This window comes from Mobula birostris, chromosome 31 (assembly GCF_030028105.1).
Source record: "Mobula birostris isolate sMobBir1 chromosome 31, sMobBir1.hap1, whole genome shotgun sequence".
Taxonomy (NCBI): Eukaryota; Metazoa; Chordata; class Chondrichthyes; order Myliobatiformes; family Myliobatidae; genus Mobula; species Mobula birostris.
Window position 1 is genome coordinate 33,770,922 of NC_092400.1, and position 19,986 is coordinate 33,790,907.

At 42.9% G+C, this 19,986-nt stretch overlaps 1 protein-coding gene across 2 annotated transcripts in view; it reads right to left on the reverse strand.

Annotated features, from left to right (window-relative positions):
• The window catches only part of LOC140190671 (coronin-1C-like), a 179,259-nt gene that overhangs the window by 136,540 nt on the left and 22,733 nt on the right, over positions 1-19,986 (reverse strand). The window contains exon 1 of one of the 2 annotated variants that reach the window (XM_072247437.1): positions 2,672-2,775. The exons of the other annotated variant lie outside the window; for it this stretch is intronic. The gene's annotated coding sequence lies outside the window, so the exon portion shown is untranslated. Of the gene's footprint in view, positions 1-2,671; positions 2,776-19,986 lie in introns of those variants that run through there. 2 annotated transcript variants of the gene reach the window in all.

Consider the following 19,986-nt stretch of genomic DNA (forward strand, 5'->3'; position numbering starts at 1 on the left):
TCAAAGGGTCCAATGTATTAATCACGGAACGCAGACTGTGGCAAAAAAAACAAAACACTCAAGGAAAAGTTCAGCAATCATGAGTTATAAATCTTTCTCACAATGAATAAGATACTCAGAGCATTTTGTTTAATTAAGATATTTTGTCATTTCTGAACATTATACCAACAATGAAGTTTATTCTTGCCATCCCATGACTCAACCACACTTAACCAGTAAATTAAGACACTTTTTAAAATGGATGACAATAGAAGTAATTCTTATGCTAATATGAAACAGTTTATGGCATTGTGATTGCACAGTGCTTCGGGCTTTTAGGCTCTGTGGATCCACAGCTTCCTTTTAATAAAAGGGGAGATCCAGTGGAAACACAGGGCATTCTCAGCAATTGAAAACTGGACACATTGTGCAAAGAAAGCCAAATCCAGCATTAATAATTGAAAACAAATTGAATATTCTTATATTTCTAAAACTCTGTTGCTCAATTCACTCTTCATTAAAAGTTTTGGTCAGATTTAAATTCAATATAATAGATTTAACTTGTATTAACACAGAAATTTGATTTAACAGTAAAATCAAATTGGTGGCACTTCTGACGTCTCAATTAGTAAGAATACTGTTTAACATACAACAGTGTTGCAAGCCAATATTTGGCGCCAGTTTGTGTTGAATTAGCTGATTTTAGGCAGGGAAGGATACAGAAGCTCAATGTGTGGAAGTATGTGGCATTTACTTTACTTTGCCATGAAACACTCAGACTGTTGGAGTTTGTACTATGGTGACAACAGGTGGCTTTGAAACTAAACAGCCAAAGAATGAACTACACAGCAGTAAATCAGAATTTCAAAACCTCAAGCCGCTCAATCGGAAAAAAACAACTAGGGTTCTTCCTCTGAATTGTTTTCCAGCATCTGCAGAATCTCCGGTATTCATGTCTTGCCTTAATATTCTCTTTTCGCAGCTTTCTCCTGCTTGCTTATCTCTGCAATGTTCTTGTAATATCGCATTGAGTTTTATATTTAAGATGTAAAACATGCACAATGCATGGCCAGTTGTCAATAAATCAATAGACATTTATCACACCTTGCAGACAATCTAATTTGAGTTTACATCTTAAATATAAAACTCAATGCGATATTACAAGAGCATTGTAGGGATACCCAAGCAGAATAAAGCTGGGAAAACAGAATATTAAGGCAAGGCATAAATACCAGAGATTCTGCAGATGCTTCCAGAGTAACACATACAAAGTGTTGGAGGAACTCAGGTCAGGCAGCACCTATAGAAAGGAAAGTCGACATTTTATGCTGCCCTGGTGAAGAGTCTTGGCCCAAAATGTCTATTCTACATTCCTCTCCTAACCCGTTGACTTCCTCCAGCATTTTGTGCGTGTTACTAAGGTAAGTTAACCCCAAACAGTTTCCCCCCTCCCCCGAGGGGTTTAGTGTCAAAGGATAGTAAGTAATGGATGATTCACAAGTAGATATGCAGAGTCTACTTCTAAACAGCACGTGAGAGCTTGAAGAATGTAACTTGGTAGCAAAGATACCAGGTTGGGACCTTCAAGCCACATCACCCATCAACTCACTGATCTGACCCTAGCTTAATCACAGGACAATTTACAATGACCAAATAACCTACTAACCAGCATGTCTTTGGACTGTGGAAGGAAACCGGAACACCTGGAGGAAACTGACATAATCACAAGGAGAAGGTCCTTGCAGTCACTGGCAGGAAATAAACCGGAGTCACTAGTACTGTAAAGCATTCTGCTTACCACTCCACTACAATGCCACTCTGATGAAGGACAACTACATACTTTACACACTTGTCATTCCAACAAAACCTATGCCAGGTAGTTAAAGTATTCAAACCTTCAACATTTTAATATTTTCTGTCTCTTCCCCACTCCAGGTTTGTCTTTTTCCCCGTCAATCATGTACATCAGATGCAGGTTATTAATAAACCTCAATAAAAGAATAGCACAAAAAATGACCCAATCAACTTCAAAACTAATGAATCAAAGATGAAGACGCAAATAACGAGTAAAAGCCAGTTATAAGAGAGTTGCTTGAAATTTGTTCTTAAGTAAAATCACACAGCGTGTGATTCAAATGGGTTACGCTACGACGCAGAATTTAGTAGGCACAAGGTAATATCAATTTTGATGTCAGTCCTTGACAAGAGCATCGCGGTGTGATCGGTGATAAACCGGTTTAGATGCTTACACCATCAGTTCATCGAAAGTTGACATCAAACACAATAGGTAAAGGCTCCCATCTCAACACATTCTATCTGAGGTTTTCATTTGAATTTCTGCGTCCTAACAAAAACTCTTCTCACCAATCTTCATACCAGTGACAACAGGGATGTCTGAAACCTGTTAACCATTAAGTTGCCAAAGCACAAAATGAATAAAAGCCCCCGAAAGAGACCCCGAGCTGAACCCTGAGGGTTAATAGCAGGGCTCCCGGGGCGAGGAGCCCTGGATGCGGCTCATTCATTCCCATCAGTGCCTCTGCATCGCTCTCGTGGTGCCGACAGCAACTCTGCCAACTAGAAGGCGCTAATGCCAGGTGTGCAGAAATCTGAAGTAAAACCGCCGCAGAGGACCGACTGCAGCGTTGGAGTGTACCCAGCTTCTCCAGCCCGAGCTGCCAGCGCCACTTACTTGGAGTTTTGACCCTTTTTTTTCCTTCTCCCTGTCGCGCTGTCGACACCTCCCAACACTTCGCTCCTCACTCACACCGACCGGAAGCAACGCCCGACTGCCAGTGCGCCTGCGCACCCCCCACTCCCCTGAGTGGCCGCGCCTTTGCCGGAGTAGCCGGCACGACTGACCAATGGGAGCCTTCGCTCCCAAGACGTCCGGCACTCCTTATATGGAAGCGGTTTCGGCCGGGGGAGCTGAGCGTCGGCTGAAGCGGTGAGGGTGTGGCCGGCGACCATTGTTTATTCGAAAGTGCTCCGCTTCGGCGCTGGCAAGTATCTGGAAGGTTCATCCGCTCCATGAGGAGCGTGGAGAGCCACGATAGAGTGTTTTAGACATTTGGTGAGGTGTGTGTAGGTTTAGGCGGGTGTGGCGCTTGACGGACAGGTATTTCATCCAATCTCAAGACAAACTGCTGCAGCTGTTGGAAACGTGAAATAAAGGTTAGAAATGCTGGAAAAAGTTCAGGTGTTCAGGTGGATAAGAAGAGCGGGGAATATTTGGTCAAATGGGTGGATAATTTGTACTGGAGAGAATTGCTGAAGTCATGGAAGCCATACACATTGTGACTGAGCACCTGTAAGTTAGAAGTTATTAGAAAGCTATTAGAAGTTATTAGGAAGCTATTAGAAAGTTCCTCAGAATTTCAGTTTATCCAGTAAATCAAAGGAACATCTACTGTAATATACAGAAAATCATGGTCGGGTGAATGTCAGACTGAACGGCTGTTGGAACATTGCATGAAAATTAAACATTTTACATTAACATCTCATTTGAAATGGACGTTTCATGAATAATGCTTCAATTCATTCTAAAACATACTAGATTTCATCTTTCTTTTTCCTCTGAGTTTGAAGGCTCCCACACCCCTAACAGAACACTTGGGTTCTCATTTTTAAAATCCTTCTCAGGGCACAGACGTGACAACTGGCTCCAGTACAATGGATGAGAGCTGAAGAATGGATTCTGAGATCTAAGTGCAATACCACTGGAAAATACACATCTATGAACAGCAAGCCATGTCAGTGTGTATAAAAACTGGCTGAACTAAGAAAAGGAAAACCTGGGAATCTTGGAATTGTATTCCAGTCCCTTGGTAGGAGTAAGAGTAACTCACCCAAAACATATTTTGATAGAAGTTGCTCAATCTTGAAAAAAAACAGCCACTAATTGTACATGACAAGTTCTTTAACATACTGTAAAATTATTATTCAATGTTATTAATGTTTGTAAGAAAATAAGTATAGCAAAATTGCTGAAACTTGTTTCATCAAGTTGCGGATGACACCCCGGTGGTTGGCCTCATCAACAATGATGATGAGTTGGAGTACAGAGAGGAAGTGGAACGGCTGGTGGACTGCGTCGGGTCTCGTCAATATATGGAAGGCCACATAGGGAGCACCGGACGCAGTATATCACCCCAGCCGACTCACAGGTGAAGTGTCCTGACACAGACTGGGAGATCGTTTCACTGAACACCTATGCTCTGTCCACCAGAGTAAGCAGGATCTCCCAGTGGCCACACATTTTAATTCCATGTCCCATTCCCATTCTGATATGTCTATTCACGGCCTCCTCTACTGTAAAAATGAAGCCACACTCAGGTTGGAGGTACAACACCTTATATTCTGTCTGGGTAGCCTCCAACCTGATGGCATGAGCATTGACTTCTCAAATTTCTGCTAATGCCCCACCTCCCCCTCGTACCCCATCTGTTATTTATTTATATACACACATTCTTTTTCTCTCTCTCCTTTTTCTCCCTCTGTCCCTCTCACTATACCCCTTGCCCATCCTCTGGGCTTTCCCCTCCTCCCCCTTTTCTTTCTCCCTGGGCCTCCTGTCCCATGAACCTCTCATATCCCTTTTGCCAATCAACTGTCCAGCTCTTGGCTCCATCCCTCCCCCTCCTGTCTTCTCCTATCATTTCGGATCTCCCCCTCCCCCTCCCACTTTCAAATTTCTTACTGGCTCTTCTTTCAGTTAATCCTGACAAAGGGTCTTGGCCTGAAACGTTGACTGTACCTCTTCCAATAGATGCTGCCTGGCCTGCTGTGTTCACCAGCAACTTTTATGTGTGTTGCTTGAAATTCCAGCATCTGCAGATTTCCTCGTGTTTAGATGACCAAGTCAAGTTTATTGTTGTTTAACTATTTACATGTATATCGCCAAACCAGATAATGTTTCTTCAGACCAGGATGTAAAGCACTGCAGTATGCATAACACAAGATAATTTAGGAAAGTAAGAATTAAATCTACAAATGAGTTATGCATAAATAAACAAAATAAAGTGCATAAATTAAATATTGTAGGGTAGACAAATTAACTGGTGACACTTCGAATGCAAGGTGGCAGGAAGTTCAGAAGCCCAATGGCTTGAGGGAAGAAGCTGTTTCCCATTTTGACCATTCTTATCTTTAAGCATCAGAGTCCCCTGCCTGACAGTAGAATGTCAGAGGATGCTGGATGGATGGATGGATGGGATCCTTGATAATACTAAGGGCTCTGTGTATGCAACACTTCTGATAAATGCCCCTGATGGATGGTAGGGAGTCCCCAGGATCCTCTTGGCTGTTTTCATAGTCTTTTGTAGGGACTTTCGGTCCGATGCTCTACTGCTCCCATACCGGATGGAGATGCAACTTGTCAGGGCACTCTTAATGGTGCTCTTGTAAAATTCAGTTAAGATGGGGGTGGATGGAGGAAGAGTTCTCTTGCCTCAATCTCCTTAAGAAGTGGAAGCGCTGCTGTGCCTTCTTGTTCATGGATTATTGAGGGACCAGGTGAGGTCATCCATGACGTGAACTCCCAGGAACTTGGTGAACTAAACTCTCTCTACAGAAGAGCCATGTATGCGCAAAAGGGGATGGTTCATCTGCACTTTCCTGAAGTCCACAATCATTTCCTTGGTCTTTGCCATGTTCAGACGTGGGTTGTTGTTCTCACACCAATCCGCCAGCCATTCCGCTTCCTCTCTGTACTCCGTCTCATCATCATTGTTGATGAGGCCAACCACTGTAGTGTCATCCGCAACTTGATGAAACAATTTGAGCTAAATCCTGTGACACAGTCGTGTCAGCAGTGTGAACAGCAGCGGGCTGAGCACACAGGCCCGGGGAGCACCAGTGCTCAGCGCAATGGGACTAGAGACGTAGCTACCCACAAAGGTTGAATGTTAAGAAGTCCAGGATCAAGTGCATCTCTTGAAGCAATATCATAGGATCTTTTTACCAAGTCTTAGTAAGCTTATGACATGGAACTTGAAGAACTTCTTTGAAGTTTAAACCATTGCCAAATGATTTGGTGAATTTCTATTTTTCTCCCTAATATCAGATCACATCTGCATATCAATAAAACACATTCTGAAGATTCAGTTAGATTGTAACAGGCAATTAAAAGCTCACTTTGATATTATTGCCCATGAAGGTCATTGGATAGCAGTGACACCAAAAGCACTGAGCAAATTAACATAGCAGTGTTCCTGAAATATAGATTATGTATTTGTTGAAGAGGTTCCTTTTGAGACGTCCTAAAGATGTGGAGGGAGGGAAGACCAAAGGGGTTTCCAAAAGATGCCTCGAGTTTGAGGTCACGGTGTTTGAAAGCTTTGCCAACTGTGGAACAGCAGAAAATGCATAGTGGGGTGATAGTCGGGCTTGCAAGGTTGGATGAAAAAGATATGTAAAATCGGGCAAGTCCCTGGAAGGATTTTTAAATGTGGACACAGACATTCACTTGAACATACTGGCAGACTGGGAGCCTACAAAAGTGGGAATGGGGTGGGATAGGTTGGCAGAGATCTTGGTGCTTGTGCACAATAAGTAATTTGGATTAGAACTCGGGATGCCTTTTATGAAAGCATTGCAGACTTTATGCCGGGGAGATGCTGTAAAGGATCAAAGTTTCCAGGTTAGCAGACATCCCACCTCTTCCGGAAGTTCCGGGAGTCTCCCGCATATTAATAGTGGCTCCCTGATGCCTGCAAATTATATACAATATCCCGGAAATTAATTTTTTTGAGAGCAAGAGAGAGCGTGCGCGCATGCGTCCCCCATGGCAGAGGGTTCCAAAAAAAGAAAATATAAGATGTACTTCACCCCAGGCTACACTAAAGTGTACCCCTGCCTAATAGGGGTCAAAATAATGACAGTGTTGCTCGCTGCACTGTTTGCAACAGTGACTTTTCTATTGCCCATGGTGGGTTAAGACTGTAAAAGACATGTTGAGGTGAGTTTAACAGGTGCCATTTGTTCATTAGCATAGCTAACATTATTTAAGCTAGCTGGCTGGCTGCTAAGGAGCTACTCTACTGCAGACATTCCACCTCTCCCAGAAGTTCGGGGAGTCTCCCGCAAATTGATGATGCTACCTCCCTGAAATAAGTTTTGCAGGGTGGGATGTCTGGGATAGTGGAAAATTTGTCCAGGAGTCATGGTTGGGCACTTGCCTCTCCAGCACCAAGGACATGTTCAAAAGGCGGATTCCATCATTAAGGACTCCCATCATCCAGGATATGCTGTCTCATTACTACCATCAGAGAGGAAGTACAGGAGTCTGAAGACACACACTCTCAACATTTTAGTTACAACTTCTTCCCCTCCACCATCAGATTTCTCAACGGACAATGAACTAACCCATGAACGCTATCTCACTATTTTTGCTCTCATTCATTGTTCATTATGTGCTGTGTCGTATGATGTGCGCACTCATAATCTTTCCATGACCGTGATTGTTCTTGGCAAATTTTTCTACAAAAGTGTTTTTCCATTGCTGCCTTCTGGGCAGTGTCTTTACAAGACAGGTACCATTATCAATACCCTTCAGAGATTGTCTGCCTGGCGTCAGGGGTTGCATAACCAGGACCTGTTATGCACCACTTGCTCCCATGGCTTCATGTGACCTCAATTGGCGGCTATGCAGGTACTACACCTTGCCCAAGGGTGACCTGCCAACTAGCGGAAGGAAGGAGTGCCTTATACCTCTTCTGCTAGAGACATAGCCCCACTCCACCACCTCTACTTGTATGTTTCTTACTGTGATTGATAGTATTTCATGTGTTGCCTCAAAACAACAGATTTCATGACATACAGTATGTCAGTGATATTAAAGCTGCTTGTGATTATTCAAGGTTAGATATGCACTGTTTAAAAACCGTCAAAAAACGCATCTAAATAGCCTTCCCTTAGCAGAAGAATCTACTTCCTCCATACTTCTTGACAAAGCACACTTGTTGGAAGTGTTCCAAACAGTCAGTCTACCACTCTGCACTGTTTATCACTCACGTAGGCTTGTTAAACCTTCCAAAGTAAATAAGCAAATTTTACTGTCCATTCTTGGGAAACCTTGTAGGTGTAAAATGAATTCCTGCACGTAACCTGACAAAGTGGTGTTAAGTACTGAATATTAAATTTTAACAGAACAGCAAATTAATTTCAAAACATAAAACAGACAGGTGGGGAAACTGCTGGAGTCAGTTATCAAAGGTGTGATAACAGCACATTTGGAAAGCGGTGAAATCATCGGACAAAGTCAGCATGGATTTGTGAAAAGAAAATCATGTCTGACGAATCTCATAGAATTTTTTGAGGATGTAACTAGTAGAGTGGATAGGGGAGAACCAGTGGATGTGGTATATTTGGATTTTCAAAAGGCTTTTGACAAGGTCCCACACAGGAGATTAGTGTGCAAACTTAAAGCACACGGTATTGGGGGTAAGGTATTGATGTGGATAGAGAATTGCTTAGCAGATAGGAAGCAAAGAGTGGGAATAAACGGGACCTTTTCAGAATGGCAGGTGGTGACTAGTGGGGTACCGCAAGGCTCAGTGCTGGGAGCCCAGTTGTTTACAATATAAATGACTTGGATGAGGGAATTAAATGCAGCATCTCCAAGTTTGCGGATGACACGAAGCTGGGTGGCAGTGTTAGCTGTTAAGAGGATGCAGAGTGACTTGGATAGGTTGGGTGAGTGGGCAAATTTATGGCAGATGCAATTTAATGTGGATAAGTGTGAAGTTATCCACTTTGGTGGCAAAAATAGGAAAACAGATTATTATCTGAATGGTGGCCAATTAGGAAAAGGGGAGGTGCAATGAGACCTGGGTGTCATTATACACCAGTCATTGAAAGTGGGCATGCAGGTACAGCAGGCGGTGAAAAAGGCGAATGGTATGCTGGCATCTATAGCAAGAGGATTCGAGTACAGGAGCAGGGAGGTACTACTTCAGTTGTACAAGGCCTTGGTGAGACCACACCTGGAGTATTGTGTGCAGTTTTGGTCTCCTAATCTGAGGAAAGACATCCTTGCCATAGAGGGAGTACAAAGAAGGTTCACCAGATTGATTCCTGGGATGGCAGGACTTTCATATGAAGAAAGACTGGATGAACTGGGCTTGTACTCATTGGAATTTAGAAGATTGAGGGGGGATCTGATTGAAACGTATAAAATCCTAAAGGGATTGGACAGGCTAGATGCAGGAAGATTGTTCCCGATGTTGGGGAAGTCCAGAACGAGGGGTCACAGTTTGAGGATAAAGGGGAAGCCTTTTAGGACCGAAATTAGGAAAAACTTCTTCACACAGAGAGTGGTGAATCTGTGGAATTCTCTGCCACAGGAAACAGTTGAGGCCAGTTCATTGGCTATATTTAAGAGGGAGTTAGATATGGCCCTTGTGGCTACGGGGATCAGGGGGTATGGAGGGAAGGCTGGGGCAGGATTCTGAGTTGGATGAGCAGCCATGATCATAATAAATGGCGATGCAGGCTCGAAGGGCCGAATGGCCTACTCCTGCACCTGTTTTCTATGTTTCTATATCATTGGAAATAGGACAAAGTACTTGCCAAAGAATTCCATAGGATTGGAGATGGCATCATTGCAGAATTGAAGCTGCAGGCCGCAGCTATTGATGTATCATAATAAGTAGCAATTAGCGAATCAATATTGTTAGGGTTTTAGAAATGTAGCCGCACTCTGCCAGTAAAATGTGAACATTTCCATAGGTACATCAGTGAGTAAGCATTTTAGCTGGAAAGTTGTTGACAGTTTTGTTTCCAGAAGTAATAATTGCTGACAAACTATCGAACCGAAACTATTTCTGTCACTGAGTTTGCATTATAGATTTAATTTTGAATTCCACTGAGAAAGGTAGATTTGCAACTCCATTTATCAGTCAGACAACGTAGAATTTGAGTGAGGAAATCTTATATTAAACCCTCTTATGCTTGAATGTAAATCCTTGTCTACACCAGGCTGGGCTGTAATGTTGAATTACACTAATGGTGTTCATCATTGTTCACTTGAAGGGATACTGAGAAATAGCTATGAGCATTAAAGCTATAAAACACGACAACATCCCAACTGAAGATCTGTTGTCCAGAATGAGCTGCATTTCCAACCAAGCTGTTCCAGTACACTGTCCCATTCACAAAAAGCAACTAATTATTGCCAAATCTGTCTTTTTTCAGTCATCAACAAAGCGATGGAAATCACGGTTAATAATGTTAACAAATGGCACTGCACTTACTCATCAATAACATGCTTATTAGTAGCCAGCTTGAGCTTTGCCTGGACCATTCAGCTCAAAAGTTCATCACAGTCTCAATCCAAATTGAACCGAAGAGCAAATTCCCAGTTAAAGGTAACAGTAACTGCCCTTGAACTCAAAGCAAAGCAGTGGGATTAAGGGATCCTGTTAAAACTGAAGTAATAAAACCAGAAGGAGAACTTTCCAAAGGCTGGAATTTTACACAAAGCAAGTTGGTTGTGGGTGTCAGAAATCCATGATCCCAGCCCCAGGATATCACTGCAGCAGTTTCTCACGACAGTATCCCGGGGCCAACCATCTTTGGTTTCTTTCTTGCATCCGAAGTGGGAATTTTCACTGGTGGTTAAGAAATTTAATTCCATCCACAACTTATCAGTAAAAGCAGCAGGTAAGCTCTATACGCAGAAAGATTCAGACAACATTTGGCATGGGATGTTGAGTGGCAAGTCATTTTCATGCTACATTAGTGCCAAGCAATGATTACCTCCAGCAAGAAAGGGGAAGTGATGGAACATTGTCCTCTTCCTGGAAGAGCACAGTGCCAACAACTTCCAAGAAATGTGATTCCTCCCAGTACAAAGAAGGCTGACTGGTAACCTACTGAAACATTCATTGGTTCATAGTGCATCCAACCTCCAGAGTACACTGCAGTTACTCACCTGGATTACTCTAACACCACCTACCAAATCTGTTGCTTCTATCACCAATGGCAGCAGGTGGAGGCCCAAAGGTCAAATCTGCTAGTCCAAGCCAGGGCCTGGGGATTGAAAGCCAATGTCTGAAAGTTTGGGGCCAAGGACTGGAGGCCTATCCTAAGGTTGGAGACCTATTTGTGTGAATGACTAGATGGGAGGGCAGGAAAGGGGCTTGTTTTGCTGCAGTTGTCCTGTTTTATTCTGCTGGTGTTGCTAATTGTTTCAGCTTGTGTTCTTCTGCTGAACGTTGTGGGCATGTTATGTGTTGCGGCACTTGTGGACTGCCCCCAGCGCATCCTTGGGTGCGTTGGTTGTTAAAGCAAATGAAGCATTTCACTGTATGTTTCAATGTGCACGGGATAAATAACTGAATCTGAGCAGGTACATGGGAACACCACTACCTGCAAGTTCCCTTCCAAGACAATGCCAACTTGACAAGTATGCCATTGGTTGTTTGCTGGGTCTAAATTCTGAAACACCCTGCACAGCAGCACTGTGGGAGTGCCTTTAGCTGAAGAACTGCAGTGTTTCAAGAGGCATGCAATGGCTCAGATGATGGAAGTGCTGCCTCACAACACCAGAGATCTAGGTTCATCCTTAACATCCCTTGTGTGTGGAGTTTAAGCATTCTCCCTGCAATGCATGCACTTCCTCCAGGCACTCTAACTTCCTCCTCAAACATCCCGAAGATGTACAGATTGGTTGGTTAATTAGTCACGGTAAATTGTTTTTAGTGTGTGGATGAGTGTTAGAATCTGGAGATGGTTATGATAATGTGAAGAGAATAAACCCCAATTAGCGTACATGGGTGCCTGCTGGTCTGTATGGTCTCAACAGGTCAAAGGGCTTGTTTCCACACACAGTCAGCCCGTGACTGAGACAACTCAGCACAGTCCTCTCGAGGACAATAAGTACTGGGCTCGATGATGACACCCAGATCCTGAAAGTGATAAAAACAGAAGAAGTTCATCTGGGTGAATCATGGGCGGTCAGCAATCCGGGTGCAAGGAATTCACCTAGTATGATTCAGAGCCTTTTAGGATAAGTAAGTAGAGATGAGAAAAGTTTATAGTGCCTTTAATCTATTCAACTATATCTACCCAACTTCTTATCATAAAGTCCTGATGTTCATCCTGTTAATGACGCATGTGATCTTGCATCTTGACCATGCCCTTTGGAGCAACGTTATGCATTTTGTAATAACTTGCACCTGTGTAACTTACATTACACTTTGAAGGCATCTCGTTACACAATCCACTGCAATGCAGCTATCGCCTTAGACTTGTTCTTCTCTCCCACATTTAAAGTTCTGATTTACTGGTAAAACAAAGCACATTTTTCAGGGTTTTAATCAAGCCAACAGGACAAGCCCTTGGATAATGTCATAAAATGATAAGTATTAGCTTTCCCTGCTCTCATTGCTAAACACTGCAGTGGTGCACAGAAATCGCCACTGGTTCATGTTTAGTTCTTCTGTGCACCTAAGTAATACGCTGACATTGATGGTTTTTATATAAAATCAATAAATAATGAAGTAAATTTATTATCAGAGTACATGTATGTCACAAAATACAACCCTGAGATTCATTTTCTTGCAGGCATACTAAATAAATCTATAAAATGATAATCATAACAGAATCAACAAAACACTGGGACATTCATCCAGAGTGCAGAAGACAAGAAACTGTGTAAATAGAAGATGAAGAAATAATCATAATAAATAACTCAGCAATAAAAATAGGGAACATTAGATGAAGAGTCCTTGAAAGTGAGTCCATTGATTGTAGGGACACTTCAATGAAGGGACAAGTGAAGTTAGCCCCTCTGATTCAAGAGTCTAATTGTTGAGGGGTAATAACTGTTCCTGAACCTGGTGGTGTGAGTCCATAAGACCATAAGACAAAGGAGCAGAAAACAGCCATTTGGCCCATCAAGTCTGCTCCGCCATTTTATCATGAGCTGATCTATTCTCCCATTTAGTACCGCTCCCCCGCCTTCTCACCATAACCTTTGATGCCCTGGCTACTCAGATACCTATCAATCTCTGCCTTAAATACACCCAATGACTTGTCCTCCACTGCCGCCCGTGGCAACAAATTCTATCGATTCACCACCCTCTGACTAAAAAAATTTCTTCGCATCTTTGTTCTGAATGGGCGCCCTTCGATCCTTAAGTCATGCCCTCTCGTACTAAACTCCCCCATCACGGGAAGGAACTTTGCCACATCCACTCTGTCCATGCCTTTTAACATTCGAAATGTTTCTATGAGGACCCCCTCATTCTTCTAAACTCCAAGGAATACAGTTCAAGAGCGGACAAATGTTCCTCATATGTTAACCCTCTCATTCCCGGAATCATTCTAGTGAATCTTCTCTGTACCCTCTCCAACGTCAGCACATCCTTTCTTAAATAAGGAGACCAAAACTGCCCACAGTACTCCAAGTGAGGTCTCACCAGCACCTTGTAGAGCCTCAACATCACATCCCTGCTCTTATACTCCATTCCTCTAGAAATGAAAGCCAACATTGCATTCGCCTTCTTCACCACCGACTCAGCCTAGAGGTTAACCTTAAGTGTATTCTGCATGAGGACTCCCAAGTCCCGTTGGATCTCAGAACTTTGAATTCTGTCCCCATTTAAATAATAATCTGCTCGTTTATTTCTTCTGCCGAAGTGCCTAACCATACACTTTCCAACATTGTATTTCATTTCCCACTTCTTTGCCCATTCTTCCAATCTATCCAAGTCTCTCTACAGACTCTCTGTTTCCTCAGCACTACCAGCCCTTCCACCTATCTTCGTATCATCAGCAAACTTAGCCATAATCCAAATCATTGATGTACAACATAAAAAGAAGCGGCCTCAACACGGACCCCTGTGGAACACCACTGGTAACCGGCAGCCAACCAGAATAGGATCCCTTTATTCCCACTCTCTGTTTCCTGCCAATCAGCCAACGCTCTATCCACGTATGTAACTTTCCCGTAATTCCATGGGCTCTTATCTTGTTAAGCAGCCTCATGTGTGGCACCTTGTCAAAGGCCTTCTGAAAATCCAAATATACAACATCCACTACATTTCCCTTCTCTAGCCTACTTGTAATTTCCTCAAAAAATTGTAATAGGTTTGTCAGGCAGGATTTTCTTTAAGGAAACCATGCTGAGTTCTGCCTATCTTGTCATATGCCTCCAGGTATTCCGTAACCTCAGCCTTGACAATCGACTCCAACAACTTCCCAACCACTGATGTCAAGCTAACAGGTCTATAATTTCCTTTTTGCTTCCTTGCCCCCTTCTTAAATAGCGGAGTGACATTTGCAATCTTCCAGTCCTCCTGAACCATGCCAGAATCTATCGACTTTTGAAAGATCATTGCTAATGCCTCCACAATCTCCACAGCTACTTCCTTCAGAACACAAGGGTGCATTCCATCTGGTCTTGGAGATTTATCTACCTTTAGACTGCGCGCGCAGCTCTCCGGTGAAAATGATATTGTATCCATTAAATAGGGGCCGTGGACAATTCTGATCTGATGGAGACAGACGAGAAAGCACAGAGGAACATCTGGAGAAATTTCTGAAACGCCGGTTCGCTGCTGTTGTTACTGCGCAATCGAGAATCTTCCGGAGGGAAGGCCTCAAATTCCCCAGCTTTGCCTGCTGCTGGCGACTGAGACTGAGGTCGAATCATTCGGATAGAGATGGTGCTCGGTACTCGGTGTTGGAGGGCTGATCGGAGGCTCGAAGTTTTCGGATGACTCAGAGTCAGACTATGGATGGGCATGGCAGGGAGAGTTTTCTTCCTTCTCCCATCTGCGTGAGATGTGGGACTTTCGAGAAACTTTGAACTCTTTTACTGTGCCATGGACTGTTCTTCATCAAGTTATGGTATTGTTGCACTGTTGTAACTATATGTTATAATTATGTGGTTTTGTTAGTTTTTTCAGTCTTGGTCTGTCCTGTGTTTTGTGATATCACACCAGAGGAATATTGTATCATTTCTTAATGCATGCATTACTAAATGACAATAAAAGAGAACTGCGTGTCCTCATAATCTAATCTAATTCAGTTTCCTGAGTACTTTCTCTGTCATAGTTGTGACTGCATACACTTCTCTTCCCTGCCACCCTTGAGTGTCTGATAGACTGCTGATGTTTTCCTCAGTGAACTGATGCAAAATACTCATTCAGTTCCTCCGCCATCTCCTTATCTCTCATTATAATTTCTCCAGCATCATTTTCTATCGGTCCTATATCTACTCTCACCTGTCTTTTACTCTTTATATACTTGAAAAAGCTTGTAGTATCCTCTTTGATATTATTAGCTGGCTTCCTTTCATAGTTCATTTTTTTCCTCTTAATGACCTTCTTAGTTTCCTTTTGTAAGCTTTCAAAAACTTCCCAATCATCTGCCTTCCCACTAATTTTTGCTTCCTTGTATGCCCTCTCCTTTGCTTTAACTTTGGATTTGACTTCTCTTGTCAGCCACAGTTGCATCCTTTTTCCATTCGAAAATTTCTTCTTTTTTGGAATATACTTGTCATGCACCTTCCTCACTTCTCACATAAACTCCAGTCACTGCTGCTCTGCCATCCTTCCCGCCAGTGTCTCTTTCCAGTCAACTTTGGCCAGTTCCTCTCTCATGCCACTGTAATTTCCTTTACTCCACTGAAATACCGACACATCAGACTTCGGCTTCTCTTATTCAAATTTCACAGTGAACCCAATCATGTTATGATCACTGCCTCCTAAGGGTTCCTTCACCTCAATCTCCCTAATCACCTCCGGTTCATTACACAATACCCAATCCAGTACAGCCGATCCCCTAGTGGGCTCAACAACAAGCTGTTCTAAAAAGCCATCTCGCAGACATTCTACAAATTCTCTCTCTTGAGATCCAGTGCCGACCTGATTTTCCCAATCCACTCGCACGTTAAAATCCCCCACAATTATCATAACACTGCCCTTCTGACAAGCCTTTTCTATTTCGTGTTGTAATTTGTAGTTCACATCACTGCAGCTGTTTGGAGGCCTGTATATATCTGCCATCAGTCCTGATGCTCCTGTAGCTTCTTCCGAATAGCAGCAGTGAATAGATAACATACCCTAGGTGAGGGGGGTCCCTGATGATGGATATTGCTTTCCTGCAACAGTGGTTCATGTAGATGTGCTCAGTAGTTGGGAGTGCTTTACCCGTGATAATGAATTGGTAATAAACTATGAGTGGCAATAGAGCGCACAGCCTCAGAAAATAAAGATGTTCGTTTAGAACAGAAATTAGAAATTTCTTTAGCCAGAGGGTGGTGAATTTGTGGATTGTCATAGATGACTGTGGAGGCCAGGTCTTTGGGTATATTTAAAATGGAGGGTTGGTAGGTTCTTACTTAGAAAGGAAGTCGAGGGTTATGGGCAGAAGACAGGAGGATGGGGTTGAGGGGGCTAAGTAATGATTGATTGCAGAGTAGATTCGATGAGATGAGTGGTCTAATCCTGCTCCGATATCTTATGATCTAAACTAAAGCCACAAGCTTCAGTGTTTAAACTCAACTCTGAATACCTGGCTCAAACCATAAATCCAAACTTACGTACTCAGAATCCATTGTCAGTGGGGATGTTTCTGGGCAATAGGAAGGGAGAGAATTAGGTAACACAGCTAGCAAAATGATAAAAGGGCTTACATTTATATAACACACAGAGGGAGAGAAATTCAGCAAGCTAGAGTGCATCTATGGAAGGAAATAAGATACTACCTGACCTGCTGAGTTCCTCCAGCATTTTGTATTGCTCAAGAGTTCCAGCATCTGCAGAATCTTTTGTGTTTATGCCGTGATATAACATATTTTGCAATTTCAGTGAATCCCAAATTGTTTACCAATGAACAAAATGTATTCTAGATGTAATAGTTATGATGTGGGAAACTCAGCAACAAATTTGAGTACCCAAGGTCACGGGAACAATAATGTGATTCCAGTGGTGCAAATCGTTGTGGTTCTGCTTCACAACTCCAGAGAGCCAGGTGAGAACTTGACTTGTAATTCTGTCCGTTTCTCCCTGTGGCCACTTGGATGTTCCTCCAGTCCTAGTTTCCTCCAGATCTCAAAACATACTAGTTAGCATGTTACTGAATTACTAAATTCTCTGGGAAGTCCAGATGGGTGGGAGGAGAATAATGGTGGAATTGATGGGTATGTGACAAGACCTAGGGATTGATGGACTTGCTCTGTAAATTCTTGCAGACCCCATGGGATGAATGGCCTCCTTTATGTCACAAAGAAGCATGAGATGAATGGCCAGAAACTCTGATTCGGTGACTCTGGCCAGACCACAATGGGGACTTTCAACTCTTCTAATAAATATGCCCTGAGGTCCTCCTGAGAAGTGACAATGATACCTCACAAGCCACCCTGAATTATGTGCTCTGATTTATAGATTGTAACTGAACCTACAACCCTCTGATTTGGATAACAGTTCCGCCGCTGAAGCAAGGCTAATAACTGATGTGTATTAAGTACACGTCACACTCACCCTCGTGAAGGTTCATTAACTTCCTGTGCCAAAGTCTCACGCTCTTAGACTCGTGTTTGTACCTATCTATAGTCAGTACTTACTCATCCTTACTTGAAGATGTTCCCAGGACTGGAGGACCTGAGCTATAGGGAAAGGTTGGATAGGTTAGGACCTTCTCCCCGGAGAATAGGAGAGCGAGGGGAAATTTGACAGAGACATAACAGAGTAAGAGGGGTATAGATAGAGTAAATGGAAGCAGGCTTTTTCAGTTGAGGTTGGGTGAGACAAGAATTGCAAGTCATACATTCAGGTGAAAGGTCAAATATTTAAGTGGAACCTGAAGGGGATCTTCTTTTCCCACAGGGTGGAATGAGCTGCCAATCGGTTGCAACATTTAAGGGCAGTTTGGGTAAGTACATGGATGGGATTGGTATGGAAGGCGATGGTCCAGGTGCAGGCCAATGGAACTAGGCAGAATAAAAGTTTGGCATGGTCTAGATGGGCTGAAGTCCCTGTGTTTCTGTGCTGTAGTGCTCTATGACTATATGGGACGCCGCAGTGGTGTGGCGGGTAGCGCGATGCTACTACACCTCAGGATGTCAGAGTTCAATTCCGACATCATCTGTAAGGAGTTTGTACATCTGCCCTGTGAACGTGTGGGTTTCCCCTGTGTGCTCCAGTTTCCTCCCACATTCCAAAGATGTACAAGATTGTCATTATAAATTGTCCTGTGATTCGGCTAGGGTTAAATAGGTGGTGTGCTGAAAGGGCCTGTTTTGTGCTATATCTCTTTAAATAAATAAATGAAATAGAACTGTGCACACCATTTGTATCTAATTTGGAAGACAGCATTTCTGAACTCTACAACATAGCTTTTCTCCTTGAACTGAGGCTAACACTTTTACTTTGAAGGATGGAATAATGATTTCCACTATATGTCTGCATCTTGATACAAGTAATCAAATGCTTTTCATCAGAACAATTTCTCAAGGTGAAAATGTTCAAGCCCAGTCAAACTGCAAAAATGAAAGAAATCAAGTGCAAATGCATAAACATTGTCAATTATGCATCAGGTTACTGTCCCGGAGCCCAACTGTTTGGAAAAAAAAGTCTTTGCAGAACAGCAAGTAGGTATACAGCTCATCAACAACTATTACAGCAGATGAATGCACGTCAAATGTTGATGGGAGAAATTCTGCAACCAGCTGAAACATCCAGTACGTGTTACAGCCTGGACTGAAATCCTTGCTGGACAGAGAATGTGCAATAAAACATTACAGCAAGTGTGTAATCTTTAATCATTGTTATTTCCTTTTCCAATGTTAATACACCACTGAAGTTGTGTTCATAGGCTACGGTTGGGCACATCAGTGGTGGACAAACTGTTGGAGAGCATTGGTAGAGACAGGACTTACAAGCATGTGGAACAGCATTATCTGATCAGGGATAGGCAGCATGGCTTTGTGAGGGGCAGGTCATGCCTCACAAGCCCGATTAACTTTTTCAAGGAAATGAAAAGACAAATTGATGAAGATCGAGTGGTGGATGTGCTGTATATGGATTTCAGTGAAGTGTTTGACTAGGTTCCCCATGGTAGGCTTTTTCAGAAAGTCAGGAGGCACTGTATCTGGGGGAACATGGCTGCATGATTCAGAAGGCATAGGGTGGTAGTAATTGGAATGTATTCTGCCTGGAGGTGTGTTCTGCAGGGATCTGTTCAGGGACATGTGAGGAGGAGGAGGGGGAGGATGATATTGTGGTTCTGTGTTTATGGATTGGACTATTGCATTTATGGACTGTGGACTTTTTCAGACTTACGGTTTTTATACTCTTGTTTTTTATCACCCGTTCCTTTTCCATTTTGTTGTGCGAGGGAGAGGGTTTTGTGATTGCTGTTCTGTTAGTTTTTTATGCAGGGGAGGGATTATTTTCTGGGGTCAATGTTTTTCTGTTTGTGCAGAGGAGGGGGTTTTGGGGGATTGATGATTGGGATGCATTTTTTATGTATGGGGAAGGGGGTGGATTTGATGTTTCTCTCTGAAACTTTCATATTCTTTCTTTGTTTCATGGCAATCTGGAGAAATACAAATTTCAGAGTTGTACGTGGATACATGCTTTGATAATAAATGAACCTTTGAACTTTTAACTCCTGCACCGTGATTTTTTTTATGAATAACTTGGGTGAGGGAATGGAAGGGTGGGTTAGTAATTTTGCAGACGACATGAGGGGGTTGGTGATGGTGTGGATCGTGTAGAGGGTTGTTGTGGGTTGCAATGGATGCAGAGCTGAGCTGAGAAGTTGTAGGTGAAGTTCAGTCCAGAAAAGTGTGAAGTGATACATTTTGAAAGGTCGACTTGAAGGCAGAATACAAGTTTAATAACAAGGTTCTTAACAGTGTAGAGGAACAGAGGGATCTTAGGGTACAGGTCCATAAATCCCTCAAAGTTGCTGTGCAAGTTGATAGGGTGGTTAAGAAGTTGTATGGTGTGTGGGCCTTCATTATTTGGGGGATTGAATTCAAAACTCTGGTTA